The sequence below is a fragment of the Leuciscus leuciscus genome (assembly GCF_965113295.1).
Source record: "Leuciscus leuciscus genome assembly, chromosome: 6".
Taxonomy (NCBI): Eukaryota; Metazoa; Chordata; class Actinopteri; order Cypriniformes; family Leuciscidae; genus Leuciscus; species Leuciscus leuciscus.
The window spans coordinates 41,179,965-41,196,961 of NC_138730.1; the positions used below are offsets into that span (position 1 = coordinate 41,179,965).

The following is a 16,997-nucleotide window of genomic DNA, read 5'->3' on the forward strand; positions in this document are numbered from 1 at the left end:
ATCAAAATGAGCATCTATTTGCAAGACAAGATTAAAAGACTATAGCCTAAAAACAATTCAATACAGGTCTACTGTAGCCTATGTAGGGTAGGCTGTATGTACAAATACTATTATTTAACCTTAAAAAAACCCTCACTTTAACCCCCACATGCTTAATAATCTGTAAGGACAACATATTGAATAGATGCAGATTTCTGCAGTTATACCTTCTTTTCTTTGTTTTCTAATTTCACAGAAAAAAATCTGTAAAATATTACTTTGTAAAAATACAGACAAGTTCCTTAAAAAACGTAAATTGATGTAAAACCAAAATACAAGCAATTACCTGTAAATTTAATAGTGGACCTTTAAATTACAGCAAATATCTGTAAAATAACAGGCATTCACTATAATGACAAAACGGTAAAATTCTGTTAAAAAAATACAGACCATTACCTGTAAAAGTACACTTTTTTTTTTACAGTGTAGGCAACATAAATAAAACCCCAAAATGTAGAAATTTACATTATTTATTTACTTAAGAACAATCAAATAGTACAAGAACAAAAATAAGACAAAAAACTGAACAGAATTTTTTTAATTTTTTTAATTTTTATCTTTTTGATCTCAGCTCCGTGAGCTTCGAATTGATAGATGTGCCTATCTGAGCTAGGCATCATGTATGACAGTTTCCAAAGTGAGATATGAGCTACAAAATGACCATCCTGCCATGAGCTATAGGAGACATATCTTGTATGTACATATAGGGCTTATATGTATATATAAAGAAGCAATACAGGAGACCTATATGGCCTGTATATGCACATATATGCACCTCAATTATGCCTATATGTGGCATATATACGCATATATGCAGCATATATATTATCATATATGTGCATATATGCTGTATATATGCAGCATATATGTGCATATAAACTGCATATAGGTTTCATATATGCGCATATATCCTCATATAGATTCTTTCCATGTGGGCCAGACAATATTTAAGTTATTTTGTTCATTTGTGCAGCTACAGTATGCTAAGACATACAATAATGCTCAATTGCGAGTGTATATTACAAGAAATCGAAGTCCTGTACAGATATTTTGATAAATGTAAACCTAAAGCAGTATTGACTCTGCATAAAAAATATTTCCATGGCCTAAACAAAGAGTATAGAAGCCCAAGAGGCGAAACTCTGTTGTGTTATGGGTAACAGTCTGTAGATGGCGCTGCGGAGGCGCGTCCGCCATTATGGACTGAAAGCTGCTGAAATCGTTAGCGCCAGTCAATGGCAAAATCCATTTTAGTAGGTGTTTATAGTTCATGTGTGCACTTGCTAGATAGCACATCTTTTTTGTACCTTTCCGCCTGTAATAGGACATTCACAGATTGTTTTTGTTCTTCCCATTGAAACGTTCACTGTGTGCACTTTCACTGAAGATGTTGAAAAAACAAGTTGTTAATATTTTTGTGATATTCTATGTAAAATATTAACTGTCTTTAGAAATGTTCATTTATAATTTTATTTATTTATTTATTTTTCCAAATATGGTGATGTTCACTAATTTCAAAATCAACATTTGAATAAATATCTTATTACTTATATCTTATTACTGTGTGTCTGCCTATATTATTTCATGAATTTCTGTTAGTCATATAACAAGGAAAATGCATAATAGAACATAAATATTGATAGATTAAAGTTTTGCAGTAATTTTATAATTGTATCTTTGCAAACCGTAAGTGGTAGGCTAATGAAGCCGATTCGGTGGGGGACATACACTTACTAAAAAGTACTATAGGAATCTTATAGTATTTTGGGACAAAATATTATAGTAATCTTATAGGAATACTATAGTAATTTGGGACATACTACAGAAGTACGATAAGACTACTATATAAATACTATAGCAGCTTTAAAATATTATAGAGGTATTACAGAAAATCACAGAAGTATGTTATGTTCTGTAATACCTCTATAATATCCTAGAGCCGCTATAGTATTTCTATAGTAGTCTTATAATACTTCTATAGTAATATTTTGTCCCAAAATACTATTTTCCCAAGGGTAATTAGGCCATGCATAACCAACACATAGACGTATATTTTCTGTCATTTAACGTCATTTAACGTCGGTCATCCTCATTAATGTATTTTAAATTGTTTTCATATTTAGATATGACGGCCAGAAAAAATTAAGGTCTCATTAGGCCTAAATGAGTATGTATGTATGTGTCACGGGGTGACAAGCGGCTGGGCGGAACCTTTTTTTTTTGAGAACTTGTTTCCCCCGGGGAGCGCTTCCGATGTGACATTTGGATGGTTCCGGTTTCCTATGTGAGTAATGGCGGCTAAGGAGGCTTGATGAGGAAAACTCGCGGCAGGTGTGAGAGGAGAGGATATGGGATGGTGATTGGGACATGGAGGAGGAAGGTGGCTCATAAAAGGACACTTTGGCGGTGAGGAAGGGAGGCAGGAGGAGAGAGGAGATGTGAGACACGCAGCTAGTGATGGCCAAATGAAGCGTTTCGAAGCATTATTGCTTTCTGATACAATTGTGTCGAAAATGGTTCATTACTCGAAGCTTCATTCATATAGAAATTGCAGCACCATCTCCTGGTGAAGTAAATGTAATGCAACAAAGCTGACAACCATAAAATGCAAATAGGCTTATATGTTAACGCCCCGTTTATTACGTGTTTACCGAGGCGATCAAAGCTGAAACAGTGTTAGTGCTGTGAAACTCATTTATGTAGGTGAATTTTACAGATACTGATGAATTTCATGTGTTCACCTTGATAATAAAACATTAAGCATGATGTGTGTGTGTAATTATTTCTTTAGACAATGACAGAAGATCAGACCAGCTTAAAAACAGTTGGAAACCATCACAGAAATACTAATGGTTTCTATTAAAATACCAATAGGAACCATTGGCTTTTACCATTTAAACCACTACAGAATTATTTTTTGTAGTGTGTTTGGGACATATTCCATTAGGATTTAATGCCCCCACCAATAGAACCCAACACATATCAGTAGAGATTCACAGAGACCACTATAATTCCCATTACAACCAATACAATTCTCATGAAAACCATTAAATCCAATAGAATTTCGGTAATGGTTTCTATAGTTTTTTTTTTTTAGCAGGGCAGTATCATGTGTGAAAGCTTTATCTTGTTTAGCTGTGGGAAGCAGAACTCTATAACTTGTTAACTTGGTGGGACTGATTTTTTTGTATGTTGAAAAAGGATGTGCTTGTGTATCTGGTTGTACTTGTATAATGTAGCAGAGGGTTTTTGAAGTGTCTGTCTTTGATGCATGTTTTTATGTAACAATGTTCATATGTTCTCTAATTAATAATAATAAAAAAAATGTGGCAGAGGGTGTGCTTTGGGTACATGCAGAAGGCTTAGACAAAGTGTTCATTAAATGGTATGGTTTTTATTCAGAAATATTATTTTCTTTGTCTTTGGTGAAAGGTGATATCTTTTTTTTTTTTTTAAACAATTTCACCAGCTTTAGAGACACCGACTACTGACACCGACTACTGTTGCCATGGTTTGGCTTCACTTTTATAAGAAATACAGCCGCCAGGTTTCAAACCTGTCAACACTGGATTGGGCTGTCAAAGGTGGTTCACTACAGGAGTGAACCAGTGTGTTTGCTTCAGAAGTCATTTTCACGTGACTAGTGACGTAATGATACAAGCTCCGAAGCAGTGGTTCATTGCAAGGACCGTTCGAGTTTGAAGCAAGCTTCGGAGCGTCGGTGTCAGACGTAACATCACTACACGCAGCACGTGAGCGGCCGCGGAGAGAGAGAGAGAGAGAGAGAGAGAGAGAGAGAGAGAGAGAGAGAGAGAGAGATTGTGGAAATGAGCACGAGTGAAACCTGCAGTGTGTGGTGGATATGCGAGTGTGGGAATTGTTTCTGCTGTTCACTCGCAGTCACAGCTGTCCATTAACCTCTTCTGTGCCTGAGCCCTGTGAGTGTACAGCTGCGCTGGTGAAATGTCCATTAACCTCTTCTCTGCCTGAGCCCTGTGAGTGTACAGCTGCGCTGGTGAAATGCTATTAACCTCTTCTCTGCCTGATCCCTGTGAGTGTACAGCTGTGCTGGTGAAGTGTCCATTAACCTCTTCTCTGCCTGAACCCTGTGCTGAGATACGCGAAGAGAACGCTGAAGAAGAGAATGCGGAAGCTGTGAATTATGTTCATTCCTCTCTCTGTCTGAAGGTTCTGAGATAAGCGAAGAGAACGCTGAAGAAGAGAACGCAGAAGCTGTGAATTATGTTCATTCCTCTCTCTGTCTGAAGGTGCTGAGATACGCGATGAGAACGCTGAAGAAGAGAACGCGGAAGCTGTGAATTATGTTCATTCCTCTCTCTGTCTGAAGGTGCTGAGATACTCGAATAGGACGCTGAAGAAGAGAACGCGGAAGCTGTGAATTATGTTCATTCCTCTCTCTGTCTGAAGGTGCTGAGATACGCGAAGAGAACGCTGAAGAAGAGAACGCGGAAGCTGTGAATTGTTCATTCCTCTCTCTGTCTGAAAGTGCTGAAAAACGTACCTCTATGCTTCTATCTCTCTGAGTCCAGTGAAAAGAACCCGCTAATGCTGCGAGAAGAACCTGCTAATGCTGTGAGATACGTGTCCTCCACTCTCTGTCTGAGCCTGAAGAAGAGACCTTTTTTAGATTGTTTTTATTATTTAATAAAGAGTATATTTATTTTGAATTCTGTGTCTGCCTTTCCCCTTCGTGTCCACGGCTGGCTCCTCAGGGGCGGCACGCAAGCGAGGGGTGGGCGGCCCGCTGGCGCTCCACCCCGACCTGTGACATATGTATGTACACTTATGGGACTGTGCAATACATTGACTGTTTATTCAATACAATACAATATTTATTTATAAAGCACATTTAAAAACAACCAAGGCTGACCAAAGTGCTGTACAGAACAGAATAAAATAAAAATTATACAACCAATAAAGTAACACACAACAATAGATTAACAATAATCATACCTAAATCAAGGAGTATTAAAAGCCAAAGAGAATAAATAGGTCTTTAAAGAAGATTTGAAGGTGGAAACATAGGGAGCAAATCTGATGTAAAGAGGTAGACTGTTCCCAAATTTTGGGCCTGCAGTCGCAAAAGCTTGATTGCCTTGTTTTAAGTATAGATCTAGGCACAATGAGTAGACGGTGATCGTCGGATCTCAGAGTTCTAGAAGGAGTGTACGGACAGAGCAGATCGGTCAGGTTCTGAGGGGCCAATTTGTTGAGAGTTTTATAAACAAATAATAACGTACTCGGTTACTAACGTAACCTCGGTTCTCTCTAGAGAGGGAACGAGTACTGCGTAAGTCTTACGCTAGGGGAAAATCTCTTTTCCGCGAGATACTGAAGCCCAAAAATTATCCTTAATTTTGAAATAATGTAAAACGCGTTGCGGCAGCATGCAGACATAGGCGAGATGGCTTGCGCGCCTATTGGCTGCCCTGCGGCAACTGCAGCAGCCTATCGATAAGGCCCTATCGTGACGTCAGTACCAATGGGGACGCTTCGCGCCCAATACGTCATGTCCCGCCGAAACGGGCGTGGCCTGGGGCTATAAATATAGCATCGAAAGGCTAGCTTACCGGTTTTTCATCGCCGGAGCGAACCGGAGCGCGCGCAGGCACGGCAAGATACGCAGTACTCGTTCCCTCTCTAGAGAGAACCGAGGTTACGTTAGTAACCGAGTACGTTCTCTTACGAGAGGTTCTCTCGTACTGCGTAAGTCTTACGCTAGGGGAACACAGTGTAAAACGCCGTGCATGCTAAGATCCAGCACCAAAGTCCCAAGGGCAAGTGCCCGGGCTCATATAGTACATGATCATAAGTGACTCACAGAGAGCCCAGGAAGAGTGGCTAGAATAGCATCATTCCTATAATAATGTAGCATCCTATAAGAAACAGTTATAGTGATGGTATTTTATTCAGTCAGGGCGACCCCGGCCTGGACTGATGAATATAGTGGGTCTTACACACTGCCCATAAAGCTGCGCGATCTATAAACGAGCGTTTGCTCAAGCCATTTCAGTATTCTGGGCCGGACACATTCGGGGCAGACAGTACCGATTTTAGACCGCAAGCAGCTTAGCTTGCAGAGCGGGAACCTCTAGGTTATAAAACCTTATAAATGTAGACGGGGAGGCCCAGCCTGCCGCCATACAGATATCTTGCAAGGCAATCCCACTAGACCAAGCCCACGACGAGGCCACGCCTCTCGTGGAGTGCGCTCTGACACCTAATGGGCACTGCAAGCCCTTAGAGGTGTAAGCCAGCGCTATAGCATCGACTATCCATCTGGATAGACTCTGTTTCGACACGGCAAGTCCCTTAGAACATCCGTAGAGTGAAACAAAGAGCTGCTCCGTCTGTCTGAAAACAGACGTGCGAGACACATAAGCCCTTAACGCCCTGACCGGGCAAAGGAAGCTGGCGTCCTTCTCCTCGTTAGAGGAGGGCAGGGCAGGGCAGGGCAGACAGGGAAATCACCTGGGCCCTGAACGGTGTGTTGAGGGATTTAGGGACGTACCCGTGCCTCGGTTTGAGTATGACTTTCGAGTCATTTGGCCGAAACTCCATACATGTCGCGCTCACTGAGAGCGCTTGTAAGTCCCCTATGCGCTTTACTGAAGCGAGAGCCAGAAGAAACACTGTTTTGAAAGACAAGTGTTTGATATCTATTGATTGGATTGGCTCAAATGGGGCACCCTTCATGGCCTCCAAGACCGTAGAAAGGTCCCATATGGGGACTGAGGGAGCTCTGGGAGGATTTAACCTCTTAGCTCCTCTAAGGAACCGAATGACCAGATCGTTCCTTCCCAGTGACTGACCAAGCGTTGGTTTAGACTTTGAGCGTGGATGGGGCTCTGCCTTCATCCAGTAGCTCTTGTAGGAAGGAGAGAACCTCCGTCACTCCACAGTCCAGGGGTGAAAAGCCACGTGCTGCGCACCAGCTGGAGAACACTGACCATTTTGAGGAATAGCGCCGTCTCGTAGAGGGAGCTCTAGCCTGCATGATCGTGTTTAACACTCCCTCTGGGAGATCAGAGGGTACCTGTTGATGGCCCACGCATGTAGGGACCAAAGCTCCGGGCGAGGATGCCAGATCGAGCCCCTGGCTTGAGAGAGGAGGTCCCTCCTCACTGGTATTGGCCATGGGGCAGCGCTCGTCAGCTGCATAAGAACTGGGAACCAGGCCTGGTTCTTTCAGAACGGAGCCACCAGTAGCACTGAGCATCTGCTTTCCCTGATCCGCTCTAATACCTGAGGTAGGAGCGCGACGGGGGGAAAAGCATAGAGCGGGCAGCGGGGCCAGACGTGGGCCAGCGCATCCCTGCTCTTGGAGAAAAACTCCGGGCAGTGAGCGTTTTCTTGAGACGCAAACAGGTCTATCTTCGCTCTGCCGAATGTCTGCCACAGCAGTTGGACTGTCTGCGGATGCAGTGACCATTTTCCTGCTGGAACTTTGTTCCTGGACAGTCTGTCTGGTCCCACATTCAGGTGGCCAGGCACATGCGCTGCTCTGAGCGAGCGCAAATTGTGCTGAGCCCATACCAGGAGGCGTTTCGCTAACCTGTACAGGTTTCGGGATGTGATGCCTCCCTGGCGATTTATGTAGGCTACCACTGACATGTTGTCCGAGCGGACCAAGACGTGGTGTCCTGCTATTTGGGGACGAAAGCGCCTCAGCGCGTTGTCGACTACCATCATTTCCAGGCAGTTTATCTGCAGAAGCTTTTCCCGTTCTGACCACTGGCCGAAAAACGGTCTGCCCTCGAGCAGTGCTCTCCATCCCGAGGTGGAGGCGTCCGTAGACACCACCTTCACACTCAAGGAAGTCCCCAGGCTTACACCTGACTGGTACCAGTCGGTCGCTCTCCAGGGTATCAGTGCTGAGATGCATTTTTGATCGACCTTGAGGCGAAAGAGACCTGAAGTCCACGCTCGACGCGGTACTCGCGCTTGTAGCCAGAACTGCAGTGGGCGCATGCGAAGGAGACCCAGCTGGAGAACTGTAGATGCTGCTGCCATGAGACCGAGCATCCTTTGAAACTTCTTTAGCGGGACTATAGTGCCGCGGCGGAAGGTTTCCGTCATGCGCTGAATAGTCAGTCTGCGCTGTGGCGATAGTTGAGCTGTCATTGACAGCGAGTCCAGTTCTGTGCCCAGAAAAGATATTCTCTGACTGGGAGACAGTGAACTTTTCGCCCAATTGACTTCGAGACCCAGATTCTCGAGATGTTCGAGTAAAATGGTTCTGTGTTCTATGAGCTCTGTATGTGACTGAGCTAGAACCAGCCAATCGTCCAAGTAGTTCAAAACTCGCATTCCCCGAAGTTTCAGGGGAGCGAGGGCTGCGTCCATGCACATCGTGAATGTACGGGGTGCTAGGGACAGGCCAAACGGTAGGACTGTGTATTGATAAGCCTGGCCCTCGAAGGCGAATCTCAAAAATCGCCTGTGACGTGACGCTATTTGTATTTGGAAATACACGTCTTTCAGATCTATTGACACAAACCAGTCCCCGTGGCGAATTTGCGAGAGGATTTTCTTGGTTGTGAGCATTCTGAACCGGCGTTTTGAAAGCGCTTTGTTCAGTTGTCTTAGATCTAGAATGGGTCTGAGACCCCCGTCTTTTTTCGGAACCAGAAAATATCTGCTGTATAGCCCCCCTTCGCTCTGAGCTTGAGATAAAGGCTCTATTGCCCCTTTGCTCAACAGTTTCGCAATTTCGGCACAAAGTAGATGTGCTACTTCCTTTTCTACCGTGGTTTCGATTCGCACCGCGCAACGGCGGGGACGTCGAGCGAACTGTAGCGAATAGCCTCTTTCTATAATGTTCAGCACCCATTCTGATACACCGGGAAGCTTTGCCCACGCATTTGCATGAATAGCTAAGGGTTGAATGAGATCGGAGCTCTGGCCGTGACATAGTGGCGGCCGGAGAGCTTCGGTATGCTGTATTATAGACACCGCATTTGCAGCGCTCGAGGCGGGGAGTGTGCTGATCACAGCGGGCGTTTCGCCCGCGCTCGGCTCTCTCATGGCGGGTAGCTGAGAGACTGCGAGCGTGGAGGAAACCGAGGGATTCGTCATGTCTGTGAGTGAATGTGGGCGCAGGACAGCGGGCACATTTGCACTGAAAACACCGTCGACCTGAGTCGGCTGTACGTGTGTTGGTTTCGTTTTTACAGAAACCGAGAGACATGCAGTGTGTAGTGTTTGTGGGCACTGGGATGTGGGCACGCTCACTACATTCTGTGCGCAATCGACATGAGTCGATTTTATGTGCGCGAGCCCTGTGGGGCGGGCTGTGTCTGTGTGTAGGAATGGGCACTGGGCAGTGGGCATTTTTACTACACTCATAACACCATCGGCCGTGGCCGGAATACCAGAAAATACACTCTTTACAGGATTTATCTGGGTCGCCGTAAAAACGGCGTTTGTGTACAGGCAAGCGGGTAGTGTAACCGACTTGTTTACTGCAGAATACACTGGAACAGTCGCATGTAATGGAACTGAACGAGCGAGAAGTTTTGGTGGAAGCCCGGCCGCAGCGGGACTTGAACACCGTCGTTTTCCTAAGCTGGCTAGGAAGACTTTGAGGCCTCGGGCTTTATCTCAATCTTCGGCCGAGGCCCACGCGGAGGGGGGGTGGCGGCCGGCAGAGCGAGAGCGCGGTCTCTGGTCCCGGGCCTGTCGACGCTGTGAGGCGGCAGCGGGGGGCGGCGGCTGCGAGCTGCGAGCAGACGGCTGTTTAGAGCGGCCTGATGCGGAGCTAGAGCGCTTTGGCAAAAAGTGCTTCATGGCCTGCGACGTCTTTTGTACCTCGGCGAATCTGTCCGCGAAATCCTTGACGGACGATCCGAAGAGGCCAGCAGCAGAAACGGGGGCGTCGAGGAACACAGAGCGCTCCGAGTCCGGCATTTCTGAAAGCGTCAGCCAGAGGTGTCTCTCAGCAACGGTGAGAGAGGCCATGCTCCACCCTATGGCCTGTGCATCGGATTTTGTAGCGCGGAGAGCGAGGTCCGTAGCGCTCCTTAAATCCACCACGCTGATTGCTTCCGTGCCTTCCTCGTCCAGCTTTCGGACGTCACGTTCATTGGTACTGACGTCACGATAGGGCCTTATCGATAGGCTGCTGCAGTTGCCGCAGGGTAGCCAATAGGCGCGCAAGCCGTCTCGCCTATGTCTGCATGCTGCCGCAACGCGTTTTACATTATTTCAAAATTAAGGATAATTTTTTGGCTTCAGTATCTCGCGGAAAAGAGATTTTCCCCTAGCGTAAGACTTACGCAGTACGAGAGAACCTCTCGTAAGAGAACAAAGAGACTTTGCGAAGATGAAAAAAGCATGATTTTACAACAGTACTGGGACAGTAAATACACATGGGATTGTCCAATATACTTTCTACTGCTCATTTTATTTCTTGCTGCTATGTTGAGTTGTATGTTACATTTACTCAGTGTTTTGTATTGTGCTAGTGTGTTAATTTGACCACAAGGAGTTTTGTTGTACAGCTAAGTACAATGACAATAAAGTGCCTCAATGTGAAATTAAACTACACTGACAACAGCAGATCCTGAATCCATGGCAGGAAAGTAGTTTTACTTTAAAGAGGGTCTTCCAGACAATCCCTGTCTTTTACCTACTTATTTACACACTTATTACGCTAAACTGTTCTATAAAATTTATATCGCTCAAGCTTCATCACAAATACAAGGACAGCACAATGCTGTGTAAAATATAGCTTATAGTCTAGCATGTCACAACAGGAATGGCCACTTCCTGTGAACTACAAGCTTAACACTTCTGCTTTAAAATCTTCTGACTGTGCATTTACTGTAATCATTTCTCAGTCTTGCCACAGATCCTGATCATTGTAAGGTTAAACATAACACTGAATATTCCTTTGGAAAGTTCCAGATTGAAATAATAAACATTTTCATCAGTTTTAGTTGTAGGCTACATGAGATATAGCCAACGCTACAAAGTTCTTATATGTTCTATTCTTGAACACCAAAAATTGTGGTTTTGAAATTTGATATTCCATGTTAAACATCATAGTTGCTCAGCAGAATGAGCAAACAGTCCATGCAGAAGTTGGACGTGAGTTTCTGTCACGGTAGTTTCATTTTCTTGTTTAGTTTCTATAGTCATGCTTTTCTTTGTCACTGTTGTCATAATTACCGTAATTTCGTGATGACAACATGTGATATTCTGTTTTCAGTTGCTGAGGGGAAACCATAGGCTGCCTACAGAGACGCGTTTTTTTGACGGCATGCTTATGGGGCGGGCAGCTAGCGGATCGTTAGGAAAGATTATTAGATGAATGTGATCATTTTTTTGGGGGGCCTGAAATCACTGATACAACCTTTAATAAGAGACCATAAGAAACCCACTTTAACAGGAAGGGACAAACCAGCAAATCAGTGAACAAAGTTTCTTAAAACAAGTGATAAACCAAATTGAAAAACAATACCAAAAGAAAACAAATACACTGTCCTCTTCTGTTAAGCTTCAATATCACAGTTCAAGTAGTCACATGTGGATGCTGCAACGTGATCTCATGAGAATACGTGTGTATTTTTACGTAAAGTGTAATTCTACCATTTACTTACGTTTTATACACACAGAAACGTATAATACTGACGTATTTACAGCACTAAAACGTAAAATATTTACGTATTAACAGCACAAAAACGTAAATGATTTACGTATGAATAACTCTACCGACGTAGGCTACATATTTGTACGTATTCTTATTTATGCATATTAAAATCGTGACATTAATGTTTTGACTCTATTGCATTCAAATGTCTTATCAATTACGTTTTCAGTCGCATTTAAATGCAGTTTACTCAAGAAATAGGCTAATAACATTTCGCTGTTCGTGCCTTTCTGCTGCAAACTCGGTTCGGAGGATTAGCCTACATGCAGTTAAACAAGAATACACTTTAAAACCTTAAAAACCTTATTTAATCGTTTAACCATTTTGCAATATTTAGTTAATTACAGTGAGACACAAAATGCGTTTTGTCCAATAGAACAATAATACACCAAAAAACAACATAAATTCACAAAAGACATCAATTTTATTAGCTTGATATAATCCAAATCTTTAGAATCCATACGTTTGCAAGAAAGATATTCACATTCAGCCCTTTATCCAGCGAGTGATCTTCATCTCCATTCCACAGGCTATCACAGCAGCGCAGTCCGTAACTGTCAAATCCCGCGCTCGTGATGAATTCAAATTCAAAAATTGCGCCCTCAAGAAGCGTTACGACATGTTTTACGGCAGTGACATCAAACGCTCATTGGCTCTCGCCCATAGATATCATATAAAGGCTAGATGTCTCGTCCGCGCTGCTGGCCAATGGAGGTCGACGTCCGCACACGGCGGCCATCTTACCACAGGGTGCTCACTCACTCGTAACATGGTGCATGTACTTTTAAATAACCACAACTTGCTCAATTTTCTACCGATTTTCAAACGGTTTGGTTTGTTATTAACGTCAGAGATGTAGCTATGAAACTGCATACATATGAATAATTATACAAATGGACTTCCATATGAAAGAATTATAGCCACGGTAATGACGTTTGTAAGAAACCAAACCGTTTGTAAATCCGTCAAGATTTCACCGAGATAAGAGGATTTGTGTGCGTGCTGCTCACTTACCTTAATTCACAGAGCCCTGTGGTAAAATGGCCGCCGGTGATGCCGGAAGTGATTCCGCCTTAAGACATCTAGCCTTTATATGATATCTATGCTCTCGCCTATGTTCGTCACAGATTGCTACATGCCATGTTTCAGTCGGTAAACTACATTTGAAATGGATGGAGAAGCCCCTTCTTATACTGTCTATGGGAGAAGCGCGCGCGCCTTCACACAGAGCGAAGCCGGATTAACATTTTCATGGATTAATAACTTAAATTCTGATCTGTAACGTTACCTCATTCAAAACTATTATACTGAAAGAGAGGACTGTGACTGCAACACATCGTCATGTGGACGACTTTTGGTACCGGTTTTTGACATTTTCGCAATAAATAAATTATTGTGATTACACGTATGTTGTTTTTCTTCATAATTGTAGCCTATGTAGTTTTAAGAAATTGTTATGGGTAGGTTTAGGGGTAGGAGTAGGATTAGCTGCTAAAAAAATATTTGAATGCTATAGTATATTGTTAATAAAATTGCCATTTCCCTACACATCTCTGTACGTTTTATCCTTTTTATATTCAGTATAAAATGGGTAACGTTTAGGTTGAGAGTAGGGTTAAGGGATCTTCCATTTATCTATAAAAGGGTAAAAGGTAAATTATACAGATATCTTAATGATATGAAAGATTCGTACATATTTTACGTTTTGTAGCTGTAAAAACGTAATAATGTTACGTTTAATTGTTGCAGATACGTCCATATCATACGTTTCAGCATCTATCCAAACATACAAAACATACGTTTTCTATCTTTGAAAATTACGTATTAATACGTATTAACAATGAGACCAGGCTGAATTATTAAAAACATGTGAATCACCAGCATTATAGCCTACAATGAATGACGTTTGCCAACTTCATCTTTTCAGGGAATACTCCTGTTTTAAATGATAGATTATATATGTATGGTAATGGATCTACAATTCCATCAATTACTTTTTTTACTAGTGACATATCAATGTCATCACAATCTTTTGACGTTTTATTCATACATTTACTTATGATCTCTATAATTTCTTTGCCTTCTACAGTTCCCAAAACAAATGAGTGTGGATTTCCATATTCCTTTCACATTATATTTATTTTTCTCTAGTAAATTATTGTAATAATCCTTCTTACATACCCTCATTATGTTAGTTTATTTGTTTTTATATTTCTTATATTTTAACTCCAATTCTTTCGTTCTATATTTTATAAAATTCCTATAAAGAGTATTCTCTTTTTTTTTTACAAGCATTTTGAATTGATTTAGACATCCAAGGTTTTTCTGAATATTTCCTTTTACTGCAATATTGTTTTATTGGACAGTTTTTATTATATAAAGTTATGAATATGTCTAAAAATAATTAATATGCAGTATTAAGGTCAGCTTCTTTAATTACTTCATTCCAATTGTACTTGATTAATTCCTTTCTAAATGCAAATATAGTTTCTTCAGTTCTCAATCTCCTATATTTAATTTCGTTGCACTCTCTTTTTCCACTATAGTTACAGTCATAAGTCACAAAGATTGGCAGGTGGTCACTTATATCATTAATTAATATTCCACTTAAAGAATTACTTTCTTTTTTTTTTCTTTTTTTTTTTTTTTTTTGACATGTTTATTCAATATTAGCAGGATGAGTGTACAATGTGCTTTCCAGAAATACAATAGGTTAACAACAATTCTTTAGGCCATTGTGACATGAATTTTTAAACAATAAACAATAATATCAAATAAATAAGCAAATCCAAAATGAGTAAATATACATTTAGAGAGTAAAAGGATGCTAAAATAAAAATTAAAAACATAATACCATCTATAAGTATAAATGTTGGTGACTAACTAGCCACTAAATTAAACAGTCACAACTTCTGTAAAAGCACACAAACAAAAGATATTTCCTGTATATATTACCCTAGATATGTTCAGTAATATAACCCTATAATGAAGACATGTCATTTAGAAAAACAACAACAACAAAAAAACAAAACAAAAAAAAATTGTTAAAACAAAGGAACCAAGACCATTCTTTATTTATTATTGAGCCCACCTCCAGGAGGAGGGATCTGACAACCCAAAAGCCCTAATTAACACACAAAACCATTTTTCTCATATCTGGAGGCAAGTGATCTATAAAAGGAGACCATACATTCTGAAAGCTCTGTATATTACCCCTAAGTACAGCTGCCAGCCTCTCGTGTGGTAAAACTGCAAAAATCTCCTTATACCACTGTGTGACCAACCCGGTATCACGCTGAAGCGTGTAATACACACGCTGGTCCACTAGCGGATGCGTGTCAATGTCACGCTTTGCCTCCTCAAGGCGTGAAAATGACACGCATGAATGAAGGTTGAGTATCAGTAGGGGGCGATCATTTCCTCAATGCCAACAACTCCCCACGGACCAAATAGAGAAGCGATATATTGCATTCTCCAAAATTCCCGCGTCGTTCAGGTAGGTCAAAGCCATATTTTTTATTATGGTTCTGTAATTTAAGAAAATCGAACGTTGCTGTAGCCTAACGTTATATTTGTGTGTGTGTGGACTGTGGAGCTTTTTAATCTATGGTAATAGAATAACGTTAATAAACGTCAATAACGTTAATAGAAATTGATATTAATTGGCTAATTAATTAATCACAGAAAGCTGCAGTGACTGCATATTAGGTTATATTACGTTTATGAAAAGTTGTTATGGGCGATGGGAAGTAACTTTAGATAAACCCCGCTGCTTGTTGATGATGTTGATGATGATGATGATAACTTATATGCGCGGATTTCGATCCTGAAATATCGATACTGATGTTGTAGGCCTATCTATTCTAAAGGATCTATCCACACATAAAAAATGTCGATCCTAGGGTGTTTTTTTTAAACCAGTAATTTTATTTATTTAGCACGAATTTATTTTATTCAGAAAGTATGCATTAAATTGATTAAACGTGACAGTAAAGGCTTTTACATTGTTACACAAATATATATATTTCATGTAAATGCTGTCCTAATTATGATGGTGAAAATTCAGTTTTGATCACCGGAATAAATTACATTTTAACATATTCAAATAGAAACCAGATCGCCTGTTTTAAATTGCAATAATATTTCACAATATTTGTTTTAACAAAGATTTACTGTATTTTTGGTCTAATAAATGCAGCCTTGGTAAGCAGATTAGACTTCTTTCAACATCTTACCAACCCCAAACTTTTGAAAAGTAGCATGTAACATGTAATATTTACTAGAATTTAGCTAGAAATTTTATTTTGTTTGATCGTTAAAGTTCAAATGGATTGTGTTATGTTCTGTAATTGTTGTTAATAAATCTGTCAGAAGAAAATGTGCAAAAGTTTTACCTATTGGGGTACAACAGTGGCAGTCTTTAAAACAATTAACAATGGTTTTACTACGGTAACCATACACATGACTAATAACAGGTGCATCAAGAGCACAAATCACAAATTATTTTAGAGGTCATGAAAATGTATTCATATTTAGCATATTAATGATGCATTCACCACCTCATATATCACGACACACTGCTTCTGTTCATAAATGCAGTTTACATGCTGAATATCCATTGTGCAATAACAGAATCACAGTTATCTTCTTTATTTTGTTACAGTTCTGCATCTATAATATGACAAATCCAGGAAGCCTTGCTGCAAGAGAATTAACTGTTTTTTGTTTTCCTTTGTCCAACAGCTCCTGTTTTTACCTACCATCCTTCCCTGTTACCGCTACCTGTATCTCGTCATAAGAAAACCAACGGCTCTTTTAAGAGCCACTCCTATACTCCTCTTACTGCCTCTCTCCTCACACACTCTCTCTATTTCTATTTCTCTCTCTCTCGCTCTCTCTCTCTCTCTCTCTCTCTCTCTCTCTCTCTCTCTCTCCTCACACACACACACACACACATTTTCTCTCTCTCTCTCTCTCTCTCTCTCTCTCTCTCTCTCTCTCTCTCTCTCTCTCTCTCCATTTCTTTCTTCTAAAAGCTTCACTGTCTTCAAGTAAGTATTGGTACTGTTCTTTATTTTTCTTTCACCTTACTCTCTCTCACTGTCCAAAACATTTTTAAAAATGTAGTTTTATATAGCCTATACTCTGTCCTCAATTCTTTTTGTCTGACCGTGTTTTTATCTTCCTTTCCAGTATAGTATACTATCTTTGAAATGGCTGCTCAGCAAGACAGAGGGAGAGCAGAAGATGCTATTTTCCTCGCAGACATGCTTCTTGCTCAAAC

The 16,997-nt window shown here is 41.2% G+C and overlaps 1 long non-coding RNA gene across 1 annotated transcript in view; it reads right to left on the reverse strand.

The window, feature by feature from the left end:
• The window catches only part of LOC309501231, a 139,893-nt gene that overhangs the window by 36,307 nt on the left and 86,589 nt on the right, over positions 1-16,997 (reverse strand). The window lies entirely within an intron of this gene.